This window comes from Amblyomma mixtum, chromosome 2 (assembly GCF_055824585.1).
Source record: "Amblyomma mixtum isolate Tamu chromosome 2, ASM5582458v1, whole genome shotgun sequence".
In the NCBI taxonomy this organism is placed as follows: Eukaryota; Metazoa; Arthropoda; class Arachnida; order Ixodida; family Ixodidae; genus Amblyomma; species Amblyomma mixtum.
Window position 1 is genome coordinate 24,972,301 of NC_143013.1, and position 7,898 is coordinate 24,980,198.

Consider the following 7,898-nt stretch of genomic DNA (forward strand, 5'->3'; position numbering starts at 1 on the left):
TTTTTTTTTTTATTGAAAGGGACACATTACCTTGGTGATGCCACGCTTGATAAGTGCTGTGAAATCATTGATCCGGAACCAGATCGTCCATTTCTACAAAAGTTAGTTGCGTGGATGAACCAAACAATCCAACAAATATGTTCACCATAGTCGGGTGTGTACAAGCGAAAAAACCCATGCTCACATAGCTGATTGCATTGCAGTGCTAATTTTCTTCTTGCTGGCGTAATGCTGGCTTGTCTTCAGTTCTCTTCATGGTGACTCGTTATGATCCTATATATGTAATTCTTCCTGAATCTATGTATGCCTTGCCGACCTCTCCACCTTTCCCTCATTAAAATTCCTTTCTCTCTCTCTCTCTATGTATGCCTTGTACGTGGCATTCAGGCTGGCAAATTCTTCTTAATAAATAAATAAATAGGTGAAAGTCTTAGTTGGACCACCGCAGTGGTGTGCTAGTGTTCTGAGCATCCGCCTCGCATGCAGGAGATGCGAGGTTCGATCCCCAGTGCCGCCGGGTACCCACTGGTGATAAAAAGGGTACAAGCTTTCCCCTGGTCTGCTGCTCGAGTTATTTAGGGTGAGATGCTTCGGAAATGAGTCTTTGACCTCCCCTTGAGTAGAATAAAATACCTTGTGTCATGGCGCGCTTTGGTCGCAGAGGCCATTTCTCCATAAAAATCCCTCATCGTCATCGTCTTAATTGTATTACATAAGCTAGTGGGGACTAACACCTACGACGAAATCGCCGCCATTACGTCACCGTCTACGAACTTCTCAAATAAGAGGGCTTTAGACTTCCATATAGGAGAAGAAAAAAAAAACGACAACCGATTGCCACAGCTGATGCAATTTTTAAATCAGTTGAAACCGAAAAACACCAATTTCTTGGCTGGCTCAACGGAAACTATTTCCACCCGTGCATTTGTTTTACAGATGCCATGTGTGCAAACAAAAAAACTAATCTGCACAAATTTATTCTTTTCAGCGAGTCAAACAATGAGGTGCGCGATATCGGTAATTTCTGCATTAAACATTAAAAACTCTCCTCGGGAAATTATTCGTCTCTCTCTCAACGGCTTTGCAGCGGGAGCCGTTGCTGCCTGCACTGCAGTCGGAATGGTAAATTTTAGTTGAAGAAAAATTAATTTTTTTGAGACAGAAAATTCGCTTATTACAAGCTAGTTAATTCAAATTCATTGTTTTATTTTTCGAGTGAAGAGTTGGTTGATAAGCAGGGGTGTGAAAAATAACTAGTAAGTGCCTATTTATTTATTGAGTGATATGTTGCGACAGATAAGGTGCACAAAAGGAAGAAGACAGGGCATTGCAACCTACGAATCATGACGAACTGCACCGCGCTTCATGCATGGCAGTATCCTCATGTTATTTTTTAATCTGTTATTTCTGTCCGATGACAAAAAACAGGGCAAAGAAAAATGTGCAAACGGTTACAAATCAATCACTCAAAAAAAATGAGAGACATCGTATTGTTTCGCAATTTGGTGCTTTTTAGATTTTGTGCTTGCTTGGCAGTTGATGTGAAGAAAAACCAAGCAAAAGAGTGGGAGATGGATAGAGAGAAATCAATGAAGAAACCACCGGCTCAACCAGAATCGAACATCCACAACTACGTGCTAAGCAGCGGTCGATACACCAAGAATCTAGACAGGTTTGGACAGGCGCGGGAGGGGGGAGGGGTAAGCGAACATTCTGCGATATTTAAGTAAGACGAAGTGCCCTACAGCCGTCGGTAGTTCCTCGCACGAAGCAAAGAATGCTCCGGAAGTCCCATCCCAGGCGCCACTCCCGCACATATAAGCCTATAGCTTCAAGCACGCGAGGAAAGCGTCGCTTCAGCCGCGGGCTGCACGAGTTAGGTGCGCGTGCACGCTTCCACTGACGACGTTCACGTCGGAAGCTTTCTTCCGCTTCCTTCTTTCATCCCGCTTTCCCTACTCCCGGTTCCCGGCCCTTCTTCCCTTCTTTCCATCCTTCCTGCCTGCTTCCCCGAGATTGAAAAATTGAAGTACCCGTACTCTGTGCGCGAATGCGCGCCTGCAGCCTCAACCGCCGCCGTGCTAAGCGGCTTAAGGCCAGCGCACAAATTTCCGCTCGATCCGCCGAGCATTCCTCGTTGTTCGCGAAGGCCTCGAAGCCTCGTCCTGGAGAGAGAGGTGGGAGCTGCTGCAGAAACACAGAGAAGGAGCGATATGGGGCTACCGCTTCCTCAGTCCGTGGAATAACCGCGGTAGCTTCGCCGAGTACCAGCTTATCGGCTCGTTTCTTGTCTTCGAAGTGTGTTTAAGCGCGAATGCACCTCTCTGGCTGCCCTCCGACGAATTAAGACTTCGGCCCAGCACAAATCACAGTGCAAGCTGAGGAAAAGAACAAAAACACTGAAGAGAAGAAAAAATTATCTTCGCTGCCAACTTCACTTCTTCTGAGCCCGTGTTTTGCTTTTGCTTACCTTTCGTAAACTTAGCTCGGATGGGCTGCTTTAGTTTCCGTCCTGAATTTTGTTATTCTTTTGAGTTCCTTCCTATTTTGTCTCGATAAAAGCGGTTTCGAAACCTGAGGTAAATCTGCCTTCCGTTTTTCCTTATCTCTAGGCCACCCGTGGCTTTCCAGATAGGACGGCGAAGAATAGATTTCTTCTCAGTGCATTGAGCCCCGCAGAAAGGTTTGTTTTCTGTTCGTCGGGCGTGAGCCGCGCGCGAATGGCCAGGGCAAACATAATTGGTGCTCGCACGCAGAACAAACAAGTACTGAACGAAATAAGCAAAACCAAAAGCCAAAACAAATAGGTCGGTGGAAACAGCCCTTCGTGGAATTAAAGAAGAAATTCTTGATAACATAGAAAAGAAACTGTTCACACTAGGTATCTTTTTAGACTTCCGAAAGGCGTTTGATTGCATACAGCATGAACTTCTTTTGCGTAAACTCCCCTATTACGGGATCCGAGGTGTAGCACTTGCTCTAATAAAGAGCTATTTAACTTCCAGATCACAGTTCACAATAATAAATAAAGTCGAATCGGAGATGGAAACTATTCATTATGGAGTACCCCAGGGGTCTATTATTGGACCTGTATTATTTCTGCTATACATTAATGATATTGTTAATATTCAAGGGCACAAAAAATGGTTTTGTACGCAGACGATACAAACGTCTTTTTCTCAGGAAATAACATACATGAAATATGCGCGGAAGCTAATAGTTGGCTTAGAAATTTAAATACATGGTTAAACTCAAATAGGATGCAACTGAATACGACAAAAACAAAATATTTATTGTTTAGGTCGAAAGGACCAACACATTTTCCACCCTTACCAATAGAATTTCCGGAATTATCCATTCAACACTCATCAACGATCCGATTCCTAGGAATCGTGTTCCATGAAAACCTGTCATGGACACCTCACGATGACGCCTTAAGAGCAGACATAGCTAGAGCAGTTGGCTTACTGAATAAAATAAGGTCATTTCTCCCGTCTGGGGTTAAACGTAAAATATATTATGCACTTGTCCACTCGCGTCTCATTTATTGTTCTCTGGTTTGGTCAACGACAACCGAGACAAATATGAAATACCTATTATCATTACAAAAACGAGCTATGCGGGCCATTGGAAACGTGCCCTACACGGAAAGCACTGCCCTATATTTTACCAGATATAGCATTCTTCAGGTAAAACAACTGTTTAAATAAAAACTATCTCTGGAAGCGCTACGCCAATACCGTGCAGATATACCGAAATTTCAAGAAAACTATCAAGCTAAACAGTCCCCATATGAACTAAGACAGAGCGAAATAGTTACGGCCAGATCATGTACAAACTATGTCTTAATGAGGTTATCGTCGCAAATACCACAACTCTTCAACAAATACCCTGACATATTAAACTTAATAAGGTCTGTTGTGTCTCCTGTTCAAGTGAAAAAGCAAGTTAAAGCAATATTTTTATCTGAGCAGGAGGTGCATGGGTTTAACTCCTGAGCCAACTCTTGGTGCTATTAATATTTATTATGTTGTATTACCATCGTGCACTATAGGTGATATTCCATTACTTATGCACACTGGATTGCATTTCACATTATCAATTTTTGTTTGGTGAAACATTTTTGTTTACTGATAAACTTGATGCAGTACGTGAGAAAATGTTTTTGTATTATTACAATTCAAATAAGTTATTTTCCTTTTCTAAGACGGTGTGTATCTTTCTGTATTCTGTATTGATGTGTTTTACTTCGGTCTGCTTATGATGTGTAATCATATGTACACTTGTGCTGCTTGTGCTGTCAGGGGGGCATAGCCTGGTAAGGCCCCATCCGGGCCTTTTGCTATTGCCTCCTGAGCCAGTTTGTACCAAATTGTCTCAAATAAAGAAAGAAAGAAAGAAAGAAAGAAAGAAAAAGAAAGAAAGAAAGAAAGAAAGAAAGAAGAAAGAAAAAGAAAGAAAGAAAGAAAGAAAGAAAGAAAGAAAGAAAGAAAGAAAGAAAGAAAGAAAGAAAGAAAGAAAGAAAGAAAGAAAGAAAGAAAGAAAGAAAGAAAGAAAGAAAGAAAGAAAGAAAGAAAGAAAGAAAGAAAGAAAGAAAGAAAGAAAGAAAGAAAGAAAGAAAGAAAGAAGAAACGAAAGAAAGAAAGAAAGAAAGAAAGAAAGAAAGAAAGAAAGAAGAAAGAAAGAAAGAAAACCATAACGAATGACGCCACAGAAAAGCCGAGTCTGTGCAGGACAGCTGGGGCGTTTCCCGCGCACGGTAAGCTCGGTTGCTCTTGAAAAGAAGGCAAGCTCGCGCTCTAATTTCCGGTTCACAAACCGGCTTCCGGTGCTACCCTTGATTTCGCGCCCTTCTCTTTTGCGCGGGAAAAAAAAAAAAGAGGAGGACCATGACGAGAAAAACCGGGCCACCCCAGCACCCTTGCATTACTCGACGTCTTCCCAGCGGACAGGATTTCCGCCTTCGCAATTCAATAAGCCAGTGAGTAGGCACATCGCCCTGCACAAAAGACTTGGAAACTTCAGTTAACCAGTAAAAAACGTTGCACCCTGTTGGTATTAGTGTTAGTGAGTTAATTACCAGGCAGGCTTTCGTAAAGGATACTCGACAATAGATCATGTTCTCAATATCAGTCAGCTGGTAGAGAAATGCGCAGAATATAACCGACCCCTATATGTAGCCTTCATTGATTACGAGAAAGCATTTGACTCAGCGAAAACCTCAGCTGTCAGGCAGGCCGGTACTCACCTATGGGGCAGAAACGTGGAGGCTAACGAAGAGGGTTTAGCTTAAGGACAACGCAGCGAGGTATGGAAAGAAAAATGATAGGTAGAACGTTAAGAGTTCGGAAGCGGGTGGAGTGGGTGAGGCAGCGAACGCGGGTTAACGACATCCTAGTCAAAATCAAGTGGAAGAAATGGGCTTGGGCAGGGCATGTAATGCGAAGGCAAGGTTACCGCTGGTCCTTAAGGGTAACGAAGTGGATTCCAAGAAAAAACAAGTGTAGCAGGGGGCGGCAGAAGTTAGGTGGGCGGATGAGATTAGGAAGTTTGCGGGGATACCATGGCCGCAACTATCGAAGGACAGGGTAAGTTGAGAGACATGGGAGAGGCTTTTGCCCTGCAGTGGTCGTAGTCAGGCTGATGATGATGATGTCCACAGAGGCTCATGCTAATATTTAGAAATTAAGGAAGAGGGGAACAAAGTGGGGGAGGAGGAAAAAGCTTAAAACCACGTCACGCTAACCGGAAACAAAATCGCTAGTGGGAAACTTCCTGCAGTGACATTGAGCGAGCGGCATCCTCGTCCCGCAGGTACGTGGAGTGAAGTCCACAATACCTGCGTTTTTCACTACGCTAGTCACGTGACAGCCGCTAGCACCTCGACTACGGAGACCATGGCTGGCAGGGGTGATGCCTTGATGTCAGGCGTTTGTGCGTTGTCTTCCATTCCCTCCTGCCATAATCGCATGCGAGGCTGCAGTATAGAAAAAGAAAAAAAAAATTGTAAACTTGAAAGCCCGAAAACTACCTCACTCTTCTGACCAAATGTTTAGGGGAATCCCCCAAGGTGGAGTAGATTTGTAATAAGGGAGTAATTACTCATTGACGTCCACCCTAAACATTTGGTCAACACTGTTCCCACTTCGAGTTATTGATCAATTCGCTCTCGCCCTACCATAAGCTTGCCGTCCCGGTTAGCTCAATTGGTAGAGCGACTGCTCCGGTGAAGCGCTGGTCCCGGGTTCGAACCCCGGACCAGGACGAATTTTTCTTTAACTACGAAGTTTCTGTGAAAGCTGTATAGCTTCCCTTTGCAGCCGTATGGCCGCGCTCGGGTGGACGTCAATGAGTAATTACTCCCTTATTACCTCACTCTTCCTGGAAGCCGACTCTAGCTGTAAATAAACGCGTGGGTTTTGGCGCATGATCCTAAAGTATAGTTCCGAATATACCAAGTACCATTGCTCTTGACAAGCGTTCTTCGACAATTACCACAAAAGCCACTCGTAAGAAAAGTTGGTGACACTGCAGTATTGGTTATATTTTTCTAGGTGACGCTGTGAGCGATTTTTGAGGGGACATTTTGTCCCTTAAACAGATTAATTCAAATGCAAAGGGAGCACACTGAGCCCACAGTAAATTTACATACCGCCTGTTCCGTATTTATCTGTCCGTGTTAGAAAAAATTCTCCTGCGCAAACTACTGGACTGTATGGGCTGAAACGCCGACTACAAGGTAGCTTATGATAGTCTTCGTCTTCCGATATGTAATTTAACATCTAAACTTGCCTACATTTTCAGGAATCGGCAAAAAGCTGCATTCGGCTGCGGCAGAACTTTTCGTCCAGGTGAGCAAAGAAGCCAGTCTGACAGACTGCGCCATCTGGCGAGCGGTGTTAATTTCAAGGAGCAGACGACACGCACATCCGAAGAAACCGCGTGAGGTGCGCATTCCAGCACACGGTGTAAGAATAATGTTCCAGCCCCAAGCCGTGACATCGGTTGCCTCACCGCTCGCCAGATGGCGCAACCTGTCAAAGTGGCTTCTTTGCTCGCTTGGACGAAAAGTTCTGCCGCAGCTGAATGCAGTTTTTCGCCGATTCCCGAAAATGCAGGCAATTTTAGATGTTAAATTACTTATCTAAAGACGAAGACCATCGTAAGGTACCTTGTAGTCGGCGTTTTGAGCCGATATAGTTCAGTAGATTGCGCAGCGGAATTTTTCGTAACAGGGACAGATAAATACGGAACACGCGGTACTCCCCATATTATTCCACCACTGAGTCCACCACTGAGATGGACTAATGTCTCCCAGGTACGATAAAATACAGTAGGCTTTCTAGCTAACAAAGTTTTCATTATAATGATGATGATGATGATGATGATGTACAGTCTTTGCCAAAAGTAACCAGGCTGCATGGTTTGCTTCTCATTCTTATAACAGAGCCCTCACGGCTTCCCTAAAGATCAAAAAGTTCTTTGAAGGTGAGGAAAGGGGCTCTCCTCAGCATGCAGAGATTCAGAGCTTGAGGGCTGGCATAATAGCCTTAATATACGACTGAGAAGCAAATCGCGCAGCCTGGTTACTTTTGGCGAAGACTCTATTATGGTTTTATGGGAGTTTAATATCCCAAAGAGACTCAGGCTATGAGAAACGCTGAAGAGAAGGGCTCTGGATATTTTCGACCACCTGGGGTTCTTTAACTTGCATTGACATAGCACAGTACAGGCCTCTAGAATTTCGCCCGTACGTTAGAGCTACTTACAGATGCGCCCCGGTGGTTCTTTGCCTAAAGCACGGTTTTACTATGTAGGATGTAGGTGCATTATCAGCACCAGCAGTGCTTCGCCGCCTCGGGTCGTTGTATGCGCTCGCGCTGGCTACGTGGAGCCAC